Consider the following 23,954-nt stretch of genomic DNA (forward strand, 5'->3'; position numbering starts at 1 on the left):
GCTACGGCTGAGGTCAGAGAGGTCTTTTCCTGCTTTCTCCTCTAGGGTTTTGATGGTTTCCTGTCTCACATTCAGGTCCTTTATCCATTTTTGAATTTATTTTTGTGAATGGTGTGAGAAAGTGGTCTAGTTTCAACCTTCTGCATGTTGCTGTCCAGTTCTCCCAGCACCATTTGTTAAAGAGACTGTCTTTTTTCCATTGGATGTTCTTTCCTGCTTTGTCAAAGATGAGTTGGCCATACGTTTGTGGGTCTAGTTCTGGGGTTTCTATTCTATTCCATTGGTCTATAAGTCTGTTTTTGTGCCATCTCCTTGGTTAATTTAAAATCTCAACTTATGGAGATCTCTTTCATTGGGACAGTTTTCTGGAATTCCCAAGGATGAGATGCCCTGAGATCATAAGCAACAAAGATGCTTATATTTTGATCGTTACCACCTCAAGGGACTTGCTCAACAAACAAAACACCACAAACAACACAGTTGGGCTCTGTTGGTGGCTTAGAATCCCTCTTTTCAAATACCATTGTGACATTACTCCAACATTGGCCAAATTACCAGCAAAGAGTCATCATGGTTTTGATATTATCTCTGGCAAACTATTAAAAAGAAAACATGAGAGAAGCCAAGGTACTATAAAAAGAAGAAAGGACTCCTACCAAAGAATTTGATAAAAATGACTTTGCCCCAGGTTGCTAACTTTACCTTAGAAGAAAACATGGCTATGATTTTGATTTGATGCATTATGAATTCATTCCAATGGGAGCCTTTCTGAAAAGGAAAGCTGTGCAGCCAAAGTATAGATACAAAAGCAAAGGGGTAGTGGCTGTACAGTTGAGCACACAACAACGGCATTTTTAACATACTATATGGAGGGAATCTTTTAAAAGGAGATTTGGCTCCTGAATAAACTTTTCATGGTAAGCAATCAGGGAAGTTAAGCTCCCCTTATTAGCCTCTTTTTCTGTTCTTCTCAGTGGCCCGTATCGTTTAAACTAATAAGCAGCAGCAGTTGAAATACACAAAAAGCTCCTGATAAACAACAGCTAAGGGAGGCCAGAAAATGGGCAAAATTCAGCTCTCGTGACATAAATCTCAATGCAAATCCAAAACCTGGCATATGTGGCTACGACAGTGCCCCCAAATGACACAGAAAGGCATTCGCCTGATCTCTTAAGTATATTTTTCACGTGTTAATGTTACAAGAATGTAAAAAAGAATTCCATTTCCTGCTTGATATATTCTCTCCCAATGTCTTCCAGGTCCAAAGATTTGGAGACTCTCCAAACAACACATAATAACACAAGAGGAGGAAGGAAATGAAGGGGGGGGGGGGGTAGGTAAGAGCAATTTGCATTTCTCTTGTGTTCCATACTTGTTTAACAGCCTATCATCAATATCACTACTGATTTGGTTTCAGCTAAGTTGCAAGCAAGCGTGCTGTCAGTACTAGGAAAGGTGATTTCCAGGTTAAAATAAGTAGGGGGTAGGATGACGGTATCTCCATTTTTAGGCATCCCTTGGTTAATGGCATCTGCATTTCATTCTTGATTGCCCAGTGCAAACTGCCTCACTTCTTTATGTAACATAGTCCTCATCAGTCAAGTGGGACTCAAAGCCAGCACCACTCACCCCTGTAGAAATTCCTCTAGAACAGTGCCACTTCAAGTAGAGTCACAGAGCAGTAGCATAAACATCATCTTCATGCTTGTTAGAAATTGTGAATGACAAGTTCCAGCCCAGATTTACTGAATTAATCACTCACTTTGACGCACTTTGAGCAGCACTGCCCTAGAAGCAAGCTGCCATTCTGCAGCCTGCCTGTCCCTAGTCCACTATAGATAAATACAGACTGTGGGTGTCAGCACTTAAAGCATTCACAGACATGTGACACTCTGGCCGTATCCAAGCACATGAGTGATGGACTCATGTCCTTCAAAAGCAATGGACCAGTGTAGGGTTTCAGCATTTGTGTGGTGAGCTGTATAAGGCACAATGTGCCACCAGTCATGGATAGCAGAACCCCCCATCAACATGATGGATTAAAAAAAAGAAAATTCCTTCATCAAAGAGTCTGAAAAGTCCTACTCTAGAGCAAAGGTCAGTAAACTTTTTCTAAAAAGGACCACACAGTCCATAAAGCTTAATATCTTAAGCTCTGTAGGTCATAAAGTCTCTGTAGCAACTACTTAACCTGCAATTATAAAGCAAAAGCATTAAGAAAGTGTAAGCAAATGAGCATGACTGTTCCAACAAAACTTTATCTACCAAAACAAGCGGAGGGCCAGATCTGGTCCACAGGCTGCTCTGTGCCAACTCCTCTTTAAAGGATGACTGGTGACCAAATATGATGACATCAGAAGATTCTGCCGAATCTGCTTGATTTCACGCAACCCTTACTTTCGAGAACTGAGAAGATGAGACAAACCACCACGATCCTCTACTTTTGTCAGTGGTTTTCCTTCCTTACAGTGACCACAGAAATAGAAATTGTACCTCCCCCTTTGCTCCTGTAACAGTGAGAAACCTGAGGACAAAGCCAAATACATCTGGTCAACCTTCAACTACCACCCTAACAAAAAAAAGAGGATCAAAAAGGAAATGGCCGCATCACAGAAGGAAAAGTTAAATCTCCCTTCCTCTAGTTCCGGGATCTACAAAGTATGGCCTATTGGTGAATGGCGTCTGCCAAATTCAGCGTGCCACCTGTTTCTATAAATAAAGTTTTATTGGAACAAAGCCATGACCACACAATTACAAACTGTCTACAGCTGCTTTTGAAGTACAGTGGCAGGGGGGAGCACCAACCTTATGTCCCACAAAGCCTAAAATATTTACTATTTGGATCTTTAAAGAAAAAAAAAATGCAGCCTCTGCTATGTTCCTCCCATGACTAGCAGCCCCTTGTTCCAGTCCAGAAAGCCTCAAGCAAGTAGGTAAGAAGACAGATATCTACAACGCCATTAGCAGGACTTCTGCCAACTACTTTCTCTGGAAAAATCTTCTTTTGCTAAACAAAGTGGCACAGCGAGAGGCTTCTTGCTGAGTTCCTCCCAAGTTTCTTGGTGGCTTTCAAGTCCCTTTTAAATAACTTCTTTTAACTATTAAAAATATACAGGCAGGGTTACTTATTGATGAAGCAGTCTATTAGTCATGTAAAGGCAGCTTTAACTTGGTGCCTTTTTACATTAAACTCATACAAAGAATATTAAAAGCCTTGACAAGAAAAAAAAAAAAACTTGACAAGATAGACAAAAACATCCTTGCATGTAGATCTCTGGAACATTCCCAGAGTGAGCGAACAAATGGGTTCTCTTATTTCCCAGAGAACTGGGGGCTTTGTTTTTGTCAGAACTTCAAAGAATACAAAGCATCATAAATACATGGAGCAAACTTCAACAAACAAAACCTTCCGGCCTTTGAATCCACTGTGAGTAACACACATAACATGAAGGAAAGTAGGCTGCAAGAGTCTGGGTAATAGCAGAAATTCACCAAAAAAAAAAAGCGCTGTGTAACATGGTGCTAACAAAACACAGTTGTTTCACTGGTAGCCAGTTGGAAGGAAACAAGTGCCGTATCAGTTACCTAATGGTCTGTGGAGGTGCCTTATAAATACTACTAGTGCCACCTTCTGGTCCTCTGATGCTACTGCATGCCCCTTATCCCATCTTGGCCTCATTTCCCCCAAGCCACTGAATAACGTGTGTCCTAGAATCATGGACTAAATAGAAAAAAGATCTGCAGAGTTCTCTACAGATCTTCACAGATTACGGAGACCCCAGACCAACCTGCCTTCGTGCTGACGTTTAATACTGACTTTTGAGACCACAGGGTAGCTACGTTGGAAAGACCAGATCGCTTCTGACCTTATTTTTTGGCTCCAAAAGCTTGAGAATTCTGTAAACCAGAGAGATAGGATTATACAACTAGGCTTCCACCCCCTCACAGCTCTCTTCATGCCCCAAAGATAGCCAGGCAAAGGGAAGTCATTGGACAAGTTGAAAAAGATGAGAGGTATGTTACTGTTTGGAGCCACTTTTCCCTGATAGTGAAGAAAGGGACTCTTGGGTTTGGAACCAGGTTTCTTTAGGCAGGTTACCATGCTCCTCATGAGAGCATTTTAGGAGTCAAAGGTTGGTAGGAGAAGTAGTTTCTCTCCTGTTTTATAACACTTGCTGCAGAAGTGAGTCTCAGGAAATAAACAGAGGAAGTGCCCAGAACCTGCTGGGAAAAGCCCACCTACACAACCACAGGAATAGAACCAGCCTTGCTCTTCACACACAGACATTCTCTGCCTTATTTGCCTTCATCCTCAATCACATTCTGGATACAGAGCAGGGCAAGGCCTGGCCACAAGGTTTCAAGGAGGAAGATCAGGAAGGGAAAGCTTAAAGCACGACAGGGAGGTGAGGCCCCGTGGGAAATACATTAGGGCCTGGGGGGAAAGTGAAAGTTTCATAGTGTCTTCCTTGACTGAGATGAGAGCCTGGCCTGCCTGTGCTAAACCCTTTGCTTCTGATTTGAAAAACATTTGGCTTCCTGAAGAGTAAAAACTATTAAGGGCCTTTTCGTAATCCATCTTGCACATCTTCAGAATTGACGTCAGCAAGTCACGAAGGGAGTTTCTACCAGTCCTCCCTGGGCGGAGTGATGATGGCAATGATACAGGGCCATTGTGGCCCAGGATCCCCAAGGGGAGGGAAAGGAAGGATGTTCACAGGGATCTTCTGGGCTCTGTCAGGAAGAGGGAGAAACACATCCCTCTAAGGAAAAAAAAGGCATTTGTCTCCAAGAAAAATGGCTGTACTGGGGGGAAGTGTCATACTTAATGAAGCTAACCAATGGTAAAGGAAGCAAGCTGCAATCTCTTCAGAATGTCAGAAAAATAATGTTTATGTTTAGAAGATGTTGTTATCATTTACAATTATAGCTGCCATTTGTTGATGGACACTGTTTTCCTTTAATCATAGAGGTGTTTATTACCCCTGTTCTACAGATGATCAAACTGAGGTTCAAGAAAGTTCAGTAACTTTCCCAAGGTCAACAGGGAGTAGGCAGAAATAAACCCAGTTCTGTCTCAGTCCACTCCACCCCCAGCTTCCATGATTCGAGCAGTTGGTTTGCTCTCACGAAATTAAGCCTGCACATGAGTACGTGTACCGAGATTCTCACATTTTGGAAACTGAAGACTGGAAAGACAGACTTCCACGTTGACATCATAGATAGGCAGACTCACGCTTACAAACAAGTGACCCCTCCAAACTCCCAGCTGAAATGGACCAGGATGGCCAGGGCTGCCTCTACCAACAGCTCTTCCTGCAGCTGGAACCATGGTGGCTGTTTCACCTCTTGCCAAGTCAACAGCCTGAAGTGCACTGCCCATTCTCAGCCCCACATAGTCATCATCTCACTGTTAGCTTTTCTGTCTCCTGTACTTTTTATTTGGACCCTTCCAAGGTGAGAAAGGGGTCTACAATTTATAGCAGGTAGATGTTTTACACTGAGCCTTGACAGGGAATTCACCAGACTCCTCCAGCAGAAGCCAGCCAGCAGGACACTTGATGATCAGGAGAGTTAGGGAATATCTCCACAATGACCTGAGAAGACACCAAAAACAGCACAGGGACCCAAAGACTGGCTATCCCATCCCGATTTCCTTAAAGTACCCTGTGCTGAAATGTACATGGCACCTCGGAACAGAAAGTGAAGAGGCAAATATTCAAAAGGAGAGAAATAACCTAACTTTGAATCTTGAATGAAATGAATATTTACCCCAAAGACCCTGAGCTAACTTAAGAGAGACTATTTCAAAACACAAGAGGGGCAACTGGGTGGCTCAGTCAGTTAAGCGTCTGACTTCAGCTCAGGTCATGATCTCACAGCTCATGAGTTAAAGCCCCATGTCAGGCTCTGTGCAGACACCTCAGAGCCTGGAGCCTGCCTCGGATTCTGTGTCTCCCTCTCGCTCTGCCCCTCCACTGCTTGTGTTCTCTCTCTCTCTCTCTCTCTCAAAAAAATAAACAAACATTAAAAAATATTTAGAAAAAAAAAGAAAACAGAAGAGACAAAGTTAGCAAGATACTAAGAACTGGCAAGTTTTAGATTTATTTTTCTTGCTCCCAAATGGAATAAGGGATTGAGGAAAAGATGAGGTCACTTACGGAAAATAAAGAGTACTGGTTTTGGCGGGGGGGGGGGGGGGGGGCGGTTGCACATTTAAGTTGTAATATATAAATGTTGTCTCACCTGTGCCTGTGTATTAGTGTGTGTTTTATGTTAGATAGCCTGATTTCCTTTTTGACATGCCAATCCACACAAGGATTTCAGCAAGGCATTTTTATAAAGTCTCCCCTGGTATCTTTGTGGACAAGGTGGAGAAATGTGGGCTGGATGATAAAACACTTAGGTGAACTCTCAAGCTGCCTATATTTTGTTCCTTTTTGGACACCAAATTTTCAGGGAGACATTGACAAAGTGGATTTTCCTGTAACAAAATGGCCAGAATGACGAAGAATCTGGTAATCCTGTCCTAGGAGGGAAAGAATGTTTTATCTTAGAAAAATGAAGGCTCTGGGTGGAGGCAGGAAGGAGGTATGCATTGGTGATAGAGTGGAATGAGTGCTCTCTTGGAGGCAACCAAGGTTCAAATCATGAATCTTCCTTACTACAAAATTTTTTGTGTCCTCCACATGCACTTACCATGCTCTCTATTGTAACTCCATTTTTTGCAACAATATCTACAGGGCAGGGTGAGCAACGCAGCATACTGGAAGACAAAGAGCCAGGGCTAGAGAGAACTGGGTAGCACAACTAGGAAACCTGGGGAAAGGATCAGCAGCCCCAGGGAGGTGTTGCTATTCACCAAGTAAGTTCCTAGTCTAGATAGGGCATTTCTGGAGTTATTCCAGATGGAAAGCAACAGGGTTCTAATCACCAAGATGCAGAGGGAATGTGGCCAATGGACAAATGGGGTGGAAATGGTAGGAAGGGTGAATCTGGAGTACGTCTGTAACCGAGAAAGATCCTTCCAAGAACTAATGGGGATGTTTGCAAACAAGGCTGAAACCCTGGATGTGGATCTGACAGGAATACACCCAGAAATCAATCCCTGCCAGCTGGCTCGAAGGGAGGATTTCCCAAAACCTTACTGAAGGAGCGAGATGTGGAGAAAGCCCAGAAAAAGGATCTGTCTACCCCAAGGGAGATATATCTACTGGACCAGCGACGCCTGCAATTCCACTTCAGGATGATCATTCCTTTGGCTTAAATGTAAACGGTCCTTAAGTATTTCTTATCAAAATGTCAGCATTCTTGGGAGAAATAATACATTAGGCATTACAGTGCATTAATAGCTTAATGAGGCTTGGTTCCAGAAGACGTACTCATTTTCAGTAGTGACAGCTAACGGGGATCCAGGCTCTAAGATCAGGTATCTTCTTTGTTTAGTTTAGATGATTGTTTGGGGGAGCCAGACGAGGGCAAGGTGCACCACCTAGGGCCAGCGGGCCTAGGCAGAGCAGGGAGGACCCCGCACATCTGGAGGCAAGGACAGGTAGAGAATGAGGAAGAGCCCCAGAAACAGGAGAGGGGCAGTGGAAGGGAGGTCTGAGGGCCCCTTAGGCAAACCTCATCCACATCATAGTTCAGTCGAGGGCCAGGCCGGTCTATTGCTGCTTTATTTCACATCTCTTTGCCAACAGGAAAATAAACATGCACTGATTCAGTGAGTTCCTTCCATCATTTGAAAAAATGCTGCTTAACAGAGCAGCTGAAAGGAGACCATTTGTTCATTCATAAGGCATGATGTTGCGATGATCAGACTGGTTTATCTGAGGACCTTCCATCTAAAACGCAGACATTTGCCTTTTGCAAAATGCAAAGAGGTGATCTCTCCTCACCTTCTTTCATACTCAGAACCTACGAAAATCAGAGGGAGGGCGGGGGGATGCCCAGGAAGCCAAAAGAAATGCTCCCAAGTCAGCGCATGAAATGCATGCGTTTGAATTACGTGCCAGCATTTCAGGTCTTCCCAGCTTAGAAACAGAAACTAAGAAGGAAGCCCAGAAGTCTCTTAGAAGCAGGTACCCTGACAGTTCTCAGAAGTGACAGTTACCAGAAATAGAGACATACCACAAAATTAAGAGAGCTTAACAACTTGGGGTCATGTGCACAGAGGAAAAGATCTCCAGTTGTTTCAAAGTCCATGGGGACACAGAAAGCAGAAGTTCACGGCTGAGGCAAAGTTACTGGGAAAAGAGAGAATGGGATGAAATAATTCTAGGAATACTGACCTCGAATGAAGCCTCAGGACCTGTATTGTCTGTGTCCTATATGGGCGTCCTTCCAGTAAGTGAAATTGTTTAATATCTCAAATGCATCCCTACGCATTGATAGAGTTAACAAATATTACACTGCCACCACATTCATGATTGGACTCGGGAGAGGTTAAGTCATCACCAGTAAGGTGCTGCACGAGGGAAAAACTAATGCGCAAAGGATTAATACCTCACATAAATTCAGACATGAAGAGGCCTCAAGTATCTCCCAACAAACACAAAGACGGACAGGGGATTTACTGTAGAAATAATATGACACAAAAAGATTCTGGAGAGAACAGATTGGAGAACCACCAAGCTGACATATCCGTGACAGTCCCTCAATTTTAAAGCCTAGAGGTGGGTGTGAGAGCTTGGAGATACCTGACAGAATCGGGTAGCGGTCTTCTCGTACTCGTTCACCTGCTTAGATCTGGCCTTGACATAGGTACGTTCATACAGGTATTCCTCTCCACGGACAGCAAAGTACCACCTGTCTGACAAGAAGAGTTCATACCACACCTCTAGTGGGCTTGCATCAAAAAGACACCCTTGCTAATGGAGCACCATTTGTGAGAGGTTCACTGAGACTCCTAGGACCGAGATGGGGAGGAGACAGAATATAAAAAGCACATTTCCTATTTAGTCCACTCCATCCCAATAAACATTTTCAGAAAAGCTTATATGTGAAGAATATTAAATATGATTAGCCTTAGGCAAATCCGTATGGAAACTGGAAAATCTATCAAGTACTGAAAACAGTAAGTTTTATTAACCTAGGTAGGGCTTTTACAAAATATTATTTCTTTTTTAATAAACTATCTAGGGGGACAAGAAAAGCACAGGCTTTTAAATATGATGCATTTGGGTAGACATTTACCGTTGCCTTTCCAGCTTCCATTATGCCTTCCTATGACCTTGATTTTCAATTGAGAACTTATCCCTTGCTGTCTTTCTATCCACTGGACTCCTGAGGGTTCCACTGACCCAACGGAAATCAATGATCCAGCCTCAGTCAACCAGTGTGTAGTATTTCCCTACATCACAGTAAAGGTTCAGAAGTGGGCATGTGATCCAAATCATTTCCATCAGCGTGAATGGCATAAGCTTTACAGGATCCACTGAAAAAGAGGCAGACGGTAGTGAAGCGTAAAGCTGCAGCAAGGGGGCTGACCACAGACGGAAGACAATCTAGAGGAAGGAAATGAGAGACGGAGAGAAACAGAGTCCTGGTGACACCGTTGAAGCCCTGTCCTCAAACAGCTGGACTCAAACCTCTCCCTTTTGACAAGCATTGAATGCCCCTCTTGCTAAGCTCATCTGTGTTGGTTTTCTGTTAATAACAACTAAAATCAATGGCTGTAATGATTTCAGATAAATGAGATGCTAGTCAATAGAAATGAACATTCATGGAGCCAATATAATTGCACATCAGTTAATACTTTTCACTTATATCTCAAAATCATGTTTTCTTCTTATGCTAAACCTCAGGAATTATGAGTTCTTCCTGAAGACAGGACTCCCAGGTTTTGCAGCTGTAATCTACAGCACATTGGAATATTTCTTATTGCCTTCTTTAAAAACCCTGAAATCAGAATTTTTTTTCCACTGAATTTTCCTTAATTTTTTTCTCACTAGAATTTCCCTCAATGTTCTCTTAAAATTTCCTTAACTCTTCTTCACTGAAATCAAATATGAAACATTTCCTCTACAATAAAAACTTTCTCTGAAAATTGCAATGACTGGGGCGTGTGGGTGGCTGAGTCGGCTAAGCGTCCAACTCTTGACTTTGGCTTGTGTCATGATCTCACGGTTCATGAGTTTAAGCCCCACATTGGACTCTGTGCTGACAGTGTGGAGCCTGCTTGGGATTCTGCCTCCCTCTCTCTCTACCCCTCTCCCACTTGCTCTCTTTCTCTCACTCAAAATAAATAAGAATAAACTTTAACAAAAAAAAAGAAAGAAAATTGCAATGACTGAAAACAGTGGGATTTTAATGGTGAATAATTCATAAATTATTCTTAGGGATCATTCTCAAAAATAATTATTACACTCAGCATATATAACATGAAATAATGTATAAAATGTATGGAAATTGTTTAAAAAGTGAGTAGGGCCCCAATCCAAAACCAACCAAAAAAATTAACAAGAAAAACTGCCTGCAAGTATAATAAACACATTTCACAAATGTCCTTACCCACTGATATGGGTCTAGTGCAAAGGGTGAGTCAGCCTGAAACTCACTTCACCCTACGTCAACCTCAGAGCCAGTCCTGGGACCTACTGGCAAGGTTACTCTAATTCCCCTTGGCTCAACCCAACACAGCCGTGCTCATATGCCCTGAAATGGAAAAAGCCTTTGAAGTAAACTCTCCAAATGGGCATAAACTGCCTACTGAAACCAAGAAAACTTCCTCATTGTGGGGCTGACCTCGCCACTCTGCACACACTCCCCAGAGGTACGGACAGTAGCTAGAGCTGAGGAAGTGTGCCATTCAGCAGTTTTGTGCGAACAAAATTTGAGAAATGTGCACAATATGTGTGGAAGCCATTGTTCATATCTAAGCTTATTAGCTGTAAGAGTTCCTGAGAGGGAAAACGGAATCTCCTGGGAGGAGGGGAGGCATGAGGGGGCTTCCGGGAGGAGCCTTCACTGCAGGCCTCATTTCATTACAAATGACTTCACCAGAGGCCTATTGAGAGGAGGTCACAGGTATTTACCTTTCTTCACTGTCTGTTTCCATTTGTTTTATGGAGGAGAGAAAATGCCAATGCTCTCCTCATCCTTGAGCCCTCAACAAATTCATTCTGCAGATTTTTGCATGGAAGGGCAGACTTTTAAAACAACAACAACAAAATGTCATTGGAACAGACTTAAGCTTTGTTCACAGAAAGACTGATTTCTTACCTGAGCTGCAGTGGATTACTTCCCCCCAAGCCCTGTCATTTCTTACAAGGAAGGCCTTGTCAGAACTTTTATGGCCTAACACATCCTTAAATACCACCCACCTCTAATAACACGGCAACACAGTTCACATAGGGGACTACACAGGACATGGGAAGAAAACAGAGTAATAGTTTACAAATGCAGTTATGGGATTATTAGGCTAATGTATGTAAAGTAAGGTATAAATAATCCAAAAGAGTGGATGTTCCAAAATCTAGCTATATTTGCCTATGTATATATGGTTAAGTATGTCTGTCAATTGGTGTATTTGTTTTCATTCAGTAAATATTAACTAAATTGCATATTTTTTTGTCAGGCACTGTGCGAGGTACTAAATACACATGCACACACACACAAAAAAAAAAATAGAAAAGGAATATCTGCCCTCAAAAGTTTCTCCCTCTGGTAAGGAAAACAAGAAAATAGACAAAGCTCTATAAAGTTTAACTGAAGAGTGTAGAATATTAAGGAGAATGAACATATTTAGGTACAAGTGTTAACAGAACAGGTCACATGGCTAAGTGCCAAGAAGCTTCTCAAGAAGATTCTACTTTGGTAAATCTCCAGGTACGAGGCATGCCGTGCTCCCTGGGAAGCTCAGATATCTGATTTTGTCAGCACACTGACCATGAATCTGTCTCTAGGACATTAAGTGTTATTAACTGAGCTTAACTGGGAATTCTAATTAACAAGTTTACAGTGAAACTTGCATTGTCTTGAGTATCATGGACAGAGGGCTTGAGGAGGTGAAGAGCCACCTTACTCTGCTTCTGAAGACAGCTCTACATACACATTCTCAACCTCGATTGTATTCAGAAGAGTGTGTATTTTTTTTTTAATGTTTTATTTGTTTTTGAAAGAGATACAGAGAAAGAATGTGAGCAGGGGAGGGGGAGAGAGAGACGTAGACACAGAATCCGAAGCAGGCTCCAGGCTCAGGGCTGGCAGCCCGATGTGGGGCTTGAACCCATGAGCCATGAGATCAACACCTGGGCCAAAGTCGGACGCTCAACCGACTGAGCCACCCAGGCACCCCATAAGAATGTTTAGATAAGTAGAGTCAGAGCTAGAGAAAGTATGCAAATGTAACACGTTTGATGACTTCAGGCTATGGCGGCATAAGGAATCCATGTGCACACTGGTGAGACCTGCTGAGAATACCTGGATGGTTAACACAACAGTCACCCTCCCCCCAGCTAAGGCAATGGCATGCTTTTCCTGCTGACCAACCTACTTCCTTACCAACGCTTTTTAAAGTTTAAATATACGTGACTTTTATGTATATAACTTTTATATGGAACATATTTATCTGACTACAGATACATTAAGAACAAAACTAAAATTACCTGTGATCTCCTAGATTTTGGGAAGCATTTCCACCCCTCCATCCTTATAACATTTGCATAGACAGACAGATGATACATGCATGTATATATTTGCACACATACACCCATCTACATATATTTACATATGTACCGTGGTAAACTAAGGGCTCTGGAATGTTTCATGTCAGCATGGTGTCATACCCCAAGATATCTCAGGTCAGCATCTAAAATAATTGACAAGTAACTTAAGTATTTCCAATAGTCTTCTGCTAAAAAAGGAAAAAACAAAATAGGAGCATATTTAGCAGAAATTCTTAAAAACCCTCTTACCTCATTTGATTGATTGTCCCAGTGTCTCACCCCTACAATTCTCTCCCACCCCCCAAAAATTTATTCCCTTCAAAACTCACTCGGTTTTTTCAAACCAATAAACTTTCTTACTTGCTCTGTCTTCTTCTTGGTCCTTTTGCAGTGTGAATCTGGCTATTCCCCATCAGCATCAGCACCAATCAGCATCAACTTTCCCCACTAATCTGGAAGCACAGTGAAGGAAGTGAACATGTCTTTTCTTCTTTCCAACAGGGCCCAGTACCAAGCACAGTGTGTTTAAAACATTTGTTGATCAATGAAAACACACACACACACACACACACACACACACACACACACACACACGGTTTTAACAGAATTGAATCAATCCTCATATACCTTTGAATCACTTGCATTTTACATTGGGACCAATTTCCCAATCATAACAATTTCTTCCTGCAGACCCTTGTTACTGGTTGCCTAATATTCCATTACACAACTGCTCCATAATTTCATCATTTCCCAATTTGGATGTTTCCCTTTTCTCTGCATAAATAATGCATCAGTAAACATCTCTGCACAAAATCACCTCTGATTATTCCTTTAGAATGATTTTCAGCAAGTGGAATCATTGGACTTGAACATGAACTTCTTAAGGTCTCAGCACAGACCTCCAAACTGCTTCACAAAACAACTGCAATTTCAATTCCACAGCACAGGGTATTGGGGTTTTTTGTTTTTATCTTTTCAAAATTGAAATTTAAAAAAGAATATATTTCTTTTGGCTATATTAATACCTTCGGTAAGACTGACTTGACCTGGGAGACAATATGCATTAAATCTTATATGTCACACAAAGTTTCCTAGGTGACCCCATGTCCTCTATTTCCAAGTTGATGCCTCACATGTTTTTGGTAACAAGGTGAAGTATAAATGAATATAGTCTCGCTAAGTTCTAGAGGAGCACCTCACTGCTGCTCCCAGGGGAAATAACTGAAGACAACCCCATGTACAATAAGAAAATGTAAGAAAAGCCCTGGAGAGGACATGGAAGGCTTTTTAGAGGAGAAAAGTGATCAAAAGCTTTGAACAGAAGTTCTTCAACAGTTAGACAATGACGATAAGTGCACATGCAAGACTGTTACATTAGTGGCCCCCAACACACCACACATCATGGTATGCAGACCCTGTACAGTCCTTTCCCATGCTGACTCTGAGCTGGGCTATGTGACCTGCTTGGGCCAAGGGAATATCAGCAAATAGGACACCGGGGAGGCTCTCCAGGCACCTGCCCATTAGGACTTGCCCACCCTCACACAAGAAGTTCAAATGAAACATCACAAACAGAGGGGCGCCTGGGTGGCTCAGTCAGTTAAGCGTCCCCTTAATCTCCACTCAGGTCATGATCTTGTGGTTCGTAAGTTCAAGCCCCACATCAGGCTCTTCAGTGACAGCAGAGAGCCTGATTACGATTCTGTCTCCCTCTCCCTCTGCCCCTCCCCTGTTTGTGTACACACTCTCTACATAAATAAACTTAAAAAAAAAAAAAAAAAAAAAAAAGATCACAAAGAGAGAGAAGATCAGTCATCCCAACTAATCCAACTAAGGCCCCAGACACATGCGTAAGGCAATAGTGGAGCCCCTAACCCCAGTCAAGTTGCCAAACGACCACAGTCACAGGTAAAACACAAGTAAGACCAACAGAAAAACCATGCAGATAAATCAGTGTTGCCTTCATCCATCAATCTAGGGAATGTGTTACACAGCAACTGACAACTGATCCAGCACATTCTAGGCATAAAAAACAGCATTCCTTCAATATTTACTGAGCACTTAGAGTAGTATCCTACGGCCCTATAGGAGAGATTTATGTGTTAATTGAAAAAACAAAACAAAAACAAAAATAAAACAAAACAAACACAAAACCTATACAGTGTGACAATGGCTGTAATATTTGATAGGTGGAGCCACAAAGCAAGGGGTCCTCTACTCTACTTTGGTTAGTCAGAAATTTCACATGAACTCTGCCTTAAAAAACACGACCAGGCAGACTATGAAGAAAAAGATTCTACAGGCTGGAGGAAACAACGATGGTGTACAGATGAGAAACAAAAGAGGATGTTCAGGAACCTGCACATGATTTTCTCCAATACAAGGGCAAGCAAGAGAAAAGCAGAATTAAAGTTCTTCAGACTCTGATAAGGACTACATAAATTCTCAGTATCTCCATTTTACAGACATGACGTGGGAAAGTAAGGATAGAAGTGAGTATGCTCTTAAGCTTACACCACTCTGCCTTTCTAGAATGTCCATGTATTTGGATCTAAACGCATCCTGGTTTATAAATGTCATATTTCAGCTTGACCTTAGAGGTAAAGTATCCAGGTGGGGAGCAGTATGCTGCAGTATTGGAACACATCCCTCTTTGGACACCTTTTTCGGCAACTAGTTCATTCCAAAGGATTCATCATTCTGCGTCTTACCATATAATTCAGTTAGATCTTAGAAATATTTTCTTAAAGTTATCAATAGGAATAAGATATGACTTAACCCAACAAACAAATTTTTAGATGATCTGAGGAATGGATATAGGGATCTGAGTGATAGCCAACAAGTAACATAAAACCAGCAGCATATTTTCTGTGAATGTACTAATTGTTTATACTAATTAAGGGATTGCAAACCACCAAACAAGCCACTAAAATTTTTGATATGAAGAAATAGAGCAGAGAATGAAACAGCACCAGCTAATCCTTAGCTGGCAAGGGTAATTTATTTATCGAGTCACTAAATTCCATTTTCACATAAAGGCAGGATTTTACATTGGTGAGAATATGATATAAAAAATGAAAGAACAAAGTCAAGATGAAATCAAATCTTAATTTGTAAATAACCTATACTAGTGTTGGCCATCCAACAATTTGTTGGGTGTAGAAAAGAGAGAGCTATAACTTGTAATTTGGTCTTGGAAAATGGACTAGGCAGCAAGCTCCAGACCCGGTCCTCCACATCAACACAGATTGTGAACCCTGGCTGCAGAATAGAAGAAGGCCCCCTTAACCTCATCAGCTGTTGATATTTACAGAGGAGTCTCCCTTGCACTCCAGATAAGGAATGACAGCCCATGCCACAAAATTAGTGAGGGTCAATAGAACAAGAGTCAGCAGTTAATCGATTGCAGAAGGAAAGCTTCAGTGAAAGGAGCCAGACCCCTGTTTTCTCAGGATAATCAAATGCCTGACTCATGTAGACTCATAAAATTGACTTGTTTTTTCTTGGTCTAATTGACTGATGCCTGGGTATTATATAAACCTTAGGTGTCCTCCAGATAAGAGTTAATACTATACTACTAAAGCCAGACATCTAATTACTTTCGTTCCACATGAAAGAGCCCAGTGAAATGGACGGATGCCTTTTCCACCAACACAAGCCTTTGCTGTGAAAGTGTCAAGGGTCTCTGGGTAAGCTCCACTGAGGAACACCTTCTGTAAGTCACGTGGGTCATATAAACTTGCAGCTATAAACAGTAAAGATGAAGTAATAACCACAAAATACACTAAACATATAAATGTTACTCTGAATTCTGTTTGTTTATTCCAAACTGACTCCAGTATTTTATAACTTTAGATCTGAGTTTAAATCATAGAATATTAGACTTAGGAAGGACTTGAGAACTTTTCTAGACTAATAAATCACCCCAAAGAGAAACCTCACGTACACTATCCCTGGAGATTGGACATAATGCATGATGAAAGGAAAAAGGCAAAAAGCAAATTATTAAAGTAAAAAATAAAATCTCAAAGCAGCACATTTAATATTTGAATAGTTCTAAGTGTAAGAAAATTCTCCCATAAATTGGGGCTGAATATGATTCTTGAAGTTTCCACCCGATGACACTTTTAGAAATTCGTGTGATTAATCCCACACATTTGTTTTTGTGTGCAAACAAAGCCATATAACTGTACTTTGTTATGTTTTGCTCTAGCAAAATTTTTAGTACTTCTGATTTAATTTCTATCTTTATACACAAATGTTTTTCAAAATTTTCACTATATATCCTTAAAATGAGTAGTTTCTATATGTGTTTTGTCTAATACCTCCATTAGTAACTGTCTTTAAGCATACCTTCACAACTTGAAAAATTATAAATTATATACATGTATAGTTTTTTGCCACTGTACAAGACCTATGTTAATGTCAACTTTTAATAAGATCATTTAGAAAAAATAAAGAGGGCTATACCACACAATAAACATTGCCACTCTATGTAGCTAAATGACTCCCCTCATGCCTCACCCCAAGCTACACATTCTAGCAAAAGAAAATACTTTCTAGAAAGTATTGTGTGGTTGGGTGAGGCACTGTAGTGGGGATGATTAAGTTAAATTCTACATACGAAAAGGGGAGACCTCCATACCCCTGACTTTACTCAGCTACTGGAATACTAGACATCAAGATCCAACCATGCATGAAACTGGAGGTTACTGTGAAGAAACAGAACTGCTCGAAGAAAAGGTACAGGAGGGGTGCCTGGATGGTTCAGTCAGTTGAGCATCTGATTCTTCATCTGTGCTCAGGTCATGATCTCACAGTTCCCTGGGATTGAGTCCCCCATCTTGCTCTGCACCACAGCGGGGAGCCTGCTTAGGACTCTCTCTCACCCTCTCTCTGCTTCTCCCTCACTTGCTCTCTCTCAAAATAAAAATAAATAAGCTTTAAAGAAAAAAAAAAATGGAATAGGTACACTGTTTGGCAATTCCAGAGTGAAAAAACCTGCCTATTGCCTTATTATCCCATTATGAAGCTCACCAGCAGATTGATTAAACCTCAATCATACACACAGAAATTTCATTAAGCTTGTTAGTATCTCATTCCTGACTATAAACAAAGAACGAAAACCATCAGAAATTTCAGAAAGATCTCAGACAAGAAAAACAGAGATCAAACCTAACAGAAAAACAAGGCACTCAGAACGAACACAACACAGGTTAAAATATAAATAAATAAAAGGCAAACAACAACAAAAGGTAAACAGTAATCAGAGATTAAGGGAATATATCATACCCTTGAAACAAAAATAGTAAGTTATAATCAAAGAATATAAACAGAAAAAAATATCTTGGAGATTAAAAGGTTAACTAAAATATAGTTCCAGGGGCACCTGGGTGGCTCAGTCGGTTAAGCGTCCAACTTGGGCTCAGGTCATGATATCACATTCCGTGAGTTCGAGCCCCACATCAGGTTCTGTGCTGACAGCTCAGAGCCTGGAGGCTGCTTCGGATTCTGTGTCTCCCTCTCTCTCTGCCCCTCCCCTGCTCACGCTCTGTCTCTCTCTCTCCCCAAAATAAATAAACATTTAAAAAATGAAAAAAATAAAGTCCATACAAGGAGTGGGGAGGGGGGCACCTAGGTGGCTCAGTCACTGAAGTGTCCAACTTCAGCTCAAGTCATGATCTCACAGGTCCATGAGTTCAAGCCCCACATCACACTATCTGCTCTCAGCACACAGCCTGCTTCAGATACTCAGCGCGCCCCCCCTCTGCCCCTCCCCTACTTGTGTGCCCTCTCTCTCTCTCTCTCTCTCTCTCGCAAAAAAAAAAAAAAAAAAAAAAATGAAACAGTAATCAGAGTTTAAGGGAATATATTACATCCATGAAACAAGAATAGTATGCTATAAGCAAAGAATATTAAGTGAGAAAGAAAGATATCTTGGAGACAAAAATGTTAGCCAAAAAATAGTTCCATACAGGACTATAAGAAAAAGGTGACAAAATACACCAGAAAGTAGAATTAAAAAATAAAGAGATGGAAAAAAGGGGGAAAAAATAGAAAATTAAAATAATATAGAAGTTCCCATATCTAATGAATAAGAGTTCCAAAAACAGAGAATAAAGAGAGAGAACTAAAACAAAAATGATACAAGAAAAAAAGTCTTCAAAACTGAAGGAGTGTCTACAATAAGGCATATCATCCTGAAATCTCAGATCCCTGGAGGGAAAAGGAACATTTACAAAAGTTTCCAGAAGAAAAACAAAGGGTCAGAAATCAACATGGCATTAGCTTTCCTGATAGGAACTCAGGAAGTTACAAGTGGATGAAACAATTCCTTAATGAGGGGAAAAAAAAAAAAATATATATATATATATATATATATATACACACACACACACACACACACACACACATATATTTCTTAACCATAGTAGTATACTCATCAAAACTATCACTCAAGGCATTTTCAGACATGCAAGTTCCTGAAAAGCTTTTCGCCCCCGTGCCTTCCATCAGGAAGCAACTGGAGAAGGGGACCCACCAAAATGAGAGACAAAAGTCAGGAAAAGGAAGGTCTAAGATATAGCAACAAAAAGAGGCAAAGGCAATTCCAAGATAAGATGAAGGGCAGGCAGCAGATCTAGAAAACAATCCACTGCCACAATAATCTAAACAGTGACTATCACACAAAACGTTTACATATAATCATACTGGAACAATGGAAGGAAGGCAAGAGCATGAGTAAGCAGAATGCGAAATTCTTGTCTTTCATAGTAGAAGTCAACAGATAACGTCTAGAGCTGAAAAACAGAAAGAGCAGTCTGGGCTCACCATTCAGAGATAAGGAAGTAAATGGCAAAGGAAACAGCCCCTGGAGAAAAGGAATGAGAGTGGCAACGGGTGTAACTTGAAAACACTATGTTTCTATCAGAAACTTTTTAATTTTTAAGCTTTATGTATTTCATTCACATAAAAAGTTACAGGGGTGCCTGGGTGGCTCTGTCGGTTGAGCATTTGACTTCGGCTCAGATCATGATCTCACAGTTTGTGGTTCAAGCACCACATCGGGCTCTGTGCTGACAGCTCAAGGCCTGAAGCATGCTTCGGATTCTGTGTCTACCTATCTCTCTCTCTGCCCTTTCCCTGCTCATGCTCTGTATCTCTCTCTCTCTCTCAAAAATGAACAAATATTTTTTAAAAAATTAAAAAAATAAGTTACAGAGGAAATTAATTATTCTAATATTTTCTTCCTGGAAGTAAGATTATGGACTTTGCATATGCACGGTCCCCTTGGAGACCATCATTTTGTACAATAAGACAAACGATCTTATTTCAATAGCAAAATTCCTAAGAGCTCTGCAAGTGAGGAAACACAGAATAATGTAGAATTCGGAGAGAACCCTCCAGCCTATCTCAATCCATAAATGACATTTCAGATAGAACCAGAAGGTCTGCCTAGACTAAATCAGTTCTAGGCATCCAGAAACCCACTTTCATTTCCCCATACAAAGCAATCATTCTGATTCCAAAGTGCTCGGAAAAACCACTCAGAACACAAGTTAAAAATGTATTTTCCACTGATGCATAGGGGCACTTGTACCCCAATGTTTATAGCAGCACTCTCAACAATAGCCAAATTATGGAAAGAGCCTAAATGTCCATCAACTGATGAATGGATAAAGAAATTGTGGTTTATATACACAATGGAGTAATACGTGGCAATAAGAAAGAATGAAATATGGCCTTTTGTAGCAACGTGGATGGAACTGGAGAGTGTGATGCTAAGTGAAATAAGCCATACAGAGAAAGACAGATACCATGTGGTTTCACTCTTATGTGGATCCTGAGAAACTTAACAGAAACCCATGGGAGAGGGGAAGGAAAAAAAAAAAAAAAAAGAGGTTAGAGTGGGAGAGCACCAAAGCATAAGAGACTGTTAAAAACTGAGAACAAACTGAGGGTTATGGGGGGGTGGGAGGGAGGGGAGGGTGGGTGATGGGTATTAAGGAGGGCACCTTTTGGGATGAGCACTCGGTGTTGTATGGAAACCAATTTGACAATAAATTTCATATATTGAAAAAAAATAAAAATGAAAAAATAAAAATGAAAATAAGCAAAAGATTTGAACCAGATACCTTATCAAAGACAACATAAATGTGGCAAATAGCATATGAAAAGATGTTCAATGTTATACAATTTTGGTGAAATGCAAATTAAAATAATAAAATATTACATTATATATCTATTAGAAAAAGAAAAAAACGTATTTTCCAGGGGCGCCTGGGTGGCTCAGTCGGTTAAGTATCCAGCTTCAGCTCATGTCATGCTCTCACAGTTCATGACTTCGAGCCCTGCACGGGGCTCTGTGCTGACAACTCAGGGCCTGCTTTGGATTCTGTGTCTCCCTCTCTCTGCCTCTGCCCCCACTCTCTCTCTTAAAAACAAACATTAAAAAAATGTAGAGTCCATAGTCCGCATGGCTCTGTGGATTTCTGATTAGTACAAAGTATGACATCAGGACAGGGAAATCTGCATTTTGACAACTGCCACAAGTGACTTTATATCATTGGTGCCCAGATTTTGAGAAAGAACCTCAAGGTGTTCTTCCTGAGTCCCATGCTTTAAGGGTAGGGGTTGGCACACCTTTTCCGTACAGTGCCAGATGGTTAGTATTTTAGGCTTCACCAACCATTCAGTCTCTACTGTGAGCATACTCATCTCCACGGTCGTAGCACAAAAGCAGGCACAGACAGTATGTAAATGAATGAATGTGGCTATGTGCCAATAAAAAAAAGTGGTTGTCAACACTGAAATTTGGATTTTATACGATTTTGACATGTTACTGAATATTCTTCCTCTTTTGAGTTTTTTTCCCAACCACTTAAAATGTAAAAACCATTCCTTAATTCCAGGGCCTTACAAAACCAGGTGGGAGGCCTGGTGGGGCCCTTGAGCAGTAGTTTTACTGACCTCTGCTCTCGGGGTACTCCACAACCGCTGAGTGAGCAGAAGTTCTCAAGAGGAGTGCACCGGGAGAATGAAGCTCCAGAAACCAGCATTCGAAAAGTTCTATGATTTGACATCAATCGTAAAAGCTCTATTACAAACAAAGCAGGCTGAGCAAAACAGGCACTGCCTCCCCTCCACATGTATTCTATTAGGCACAATGACTGACGACCTCCTCTCATTGCCTATAGTCTTACCCCATTCTTTCAGGACTTGCTTTGATGATGATATTCATCTGATTGCACCCAAATAAAAATACCAGGTGGGAGGAGTGTCTGGGTGGCTCAGTGGGTTGAGTGTCCGACTTCGGCTCAGGTCATGATCTCATGGCTCGTGAGTACCAGCCCCACATCCGATTCTGTGCCTCCCTCTCTCTCTGCCCCTAACCCACTTGCATTCTGTCTCTGTCTCTCTCAAAAATAAATAAACATTGGGGCGCCTGGGTGGCTCAGTTGGTTGAGCGTCCAACTTCGGCTCAGGTCATGATCACACAGTCTGAGTTCGAGCCCCACGTCGGGCTCTGTGCTGACAGCTCAGAGCCTGGAGCCTGCTTCAGATTCTGTGTCTCCCTCTCTCTCTGCCCCTCCCCCGTTCATGCTCTGTCTCTGTCAAAAATAAAAATAAACATTAAAATTTTTTTTTAAATAAACATTAAAAAAACAATTTTTTGTAACAAAATTAAAAAAAAAATACCAGGTGGGAAAGGGGAAGTATGTAGCGTGGCTTCCTCAAAGTCTCCTTTCCTTCTCTGATTAGGACTCCTTTCAGAAAAATCAGGCTTCCACAGGGCTTTTAAATTGAGTTGTTTTTTTTTTGAGAGAGCGAGCAAGGGCACAAGTGAGCAAGGTGCAGAGAGAGAAAATCCCACAAGGGGCAGAAAGAGAGAGAGAGAGAGAGAAGGAAGCAGGGTTCACCCAATGTGGGGCTACTGATCACCGGAAGTGGGGCTTGGACTCACCCAACTGGGACTTGAACTCACAAACCGTGAGATGATGACCTGAGCTGGCCAGATGCTTAACAACTGAGCCACCCAAGCACCCCTTGTCTTCTTAATCATACAAAATTTTTGGTTACATAAGTCAGAGTTTTGGGCATCCACTAACACAGTTTAAATTGTAAATTTCTCTGAATTATTAACGACCATCCCACTGAACCAGAACCTTAGCATCTAAATAAATCACTGATTGTTCTTGTCATTCATTTAATAATATTTGGGGCATGTGGGTGGCTCAGTCGGTTGAGCATCCACTCTTGATTTCCACCCAGGGTCATGGGATCAAGCCCCTCATCAGGCTTCACACTGAGCATGGAGCCTACTTAAGATTCTCTCTCTCTTAGGGTGCCTGGGTGGCTCAGTCAGTTAAGCATCTGACTCTTGGTTTCAGCTCAGGTCATGATCTCACTGTTTTATGAGTTCGAGCCCCACATGGTGGGGGCACACAGAGCCTGCTTGGGATTCTCTCTCTCCTTCTCTCTCTGTCCTTCCCCCACTCATGCTGTCTCTGTCCTTCTCAAATAAATAAACTTAAAACAAAAATTCAATCTCTCCCTGTGCCCCTCTCCCCCCAACCTCATGCTCTCTAAAATAAATAAATAAATAGAAGAAGAATATTTACAGTGTGACAATAGAGGATGCATGGGTTAATGAGATTACATCATTACACCAGAAGCTGGTTTAGAAAACAGGTACTTATTGGGGTGCCTGGGTGGCTCAGTCGGTTAAATGTCTGACTTCAGCTCAGGTCATGATCTCACAGTCAGTGGGTTCGAGCCCCGTGTCGGGCTCTAAGGTAACGGTTCAGAAACTGGAGCCTGCTTCAGATTCTGTGTGTGTGTCTCTCTCTCCGCCCCCCCTGCCCTGCTCATGCTCTGTCTCTCTTTCTCTCTCTCTCAAAAAATAAATAAACATTAAAAAAAGAAAAAAGAAAATGTGTCCTTATAATAGAATATGGGCTCATAACCATAATGATTTCTATATCAGTTATAAGGTTTCAAAAGCATTCCTTTGACCAAAACATTAGATGATTCACCTCTCAGCCTTCAGGGTTCCATTAAGATGATGTAGCACAAAAAAAAAAAAAAAAAAAAAAAAAGATCTAGCACCTAGAAGGTTTCCTCTGTTTCATTATTATTTCCCTTTAAGCAACCACATTTAGATGAACAATGATCTCAATTAAACATCAGCTTTTAAACATTCTAACCAAGTCTCGAACCCCCTTAACATTTAGTATAAAATACAAGGACCATTGTATTACACTATTGTATTACACAATATAGTGA

General features: G+C 41.3%; 1 protein-coding gene across 2 annotated transcripts in view; it reads right to left on the minus strand.

The window, feature by feature from the left end:
* The window catches only part of DTWD2 (DTW domain containing 2), a 525,766-nt gene that overhangs the window by 377,303 nt on the left and 124,509 nt on the right, over positions 1-23,954 (minus strand). For both annotated transcript variants that reach the window (XM_053220002.1, XM_027076851.2), the window contains exon 7: positions 13,029-13,120. The gene's annotated coding sequence lies outside the window, so the exon portion shown is untranslated. The remainder of the gene's footprint in view (positions 1-13,028; positions 13,121-23,954) is intronic.

This window comes from Acinonyx jubatus, chromosome A1 (assembly GCF_027475565.1).
Source record: "Acinonyx jubatus isolate Ajub_Pintada_27869175 chromosome A1, VMU_Ajub_asm_v1.0, whole genome shotgun sequence".
NCBI lineage: Eukaryota > Metazoa > Chordata > Mammalia > Carnivora > Felidae > Acinonyx > Acinonyx jubatus.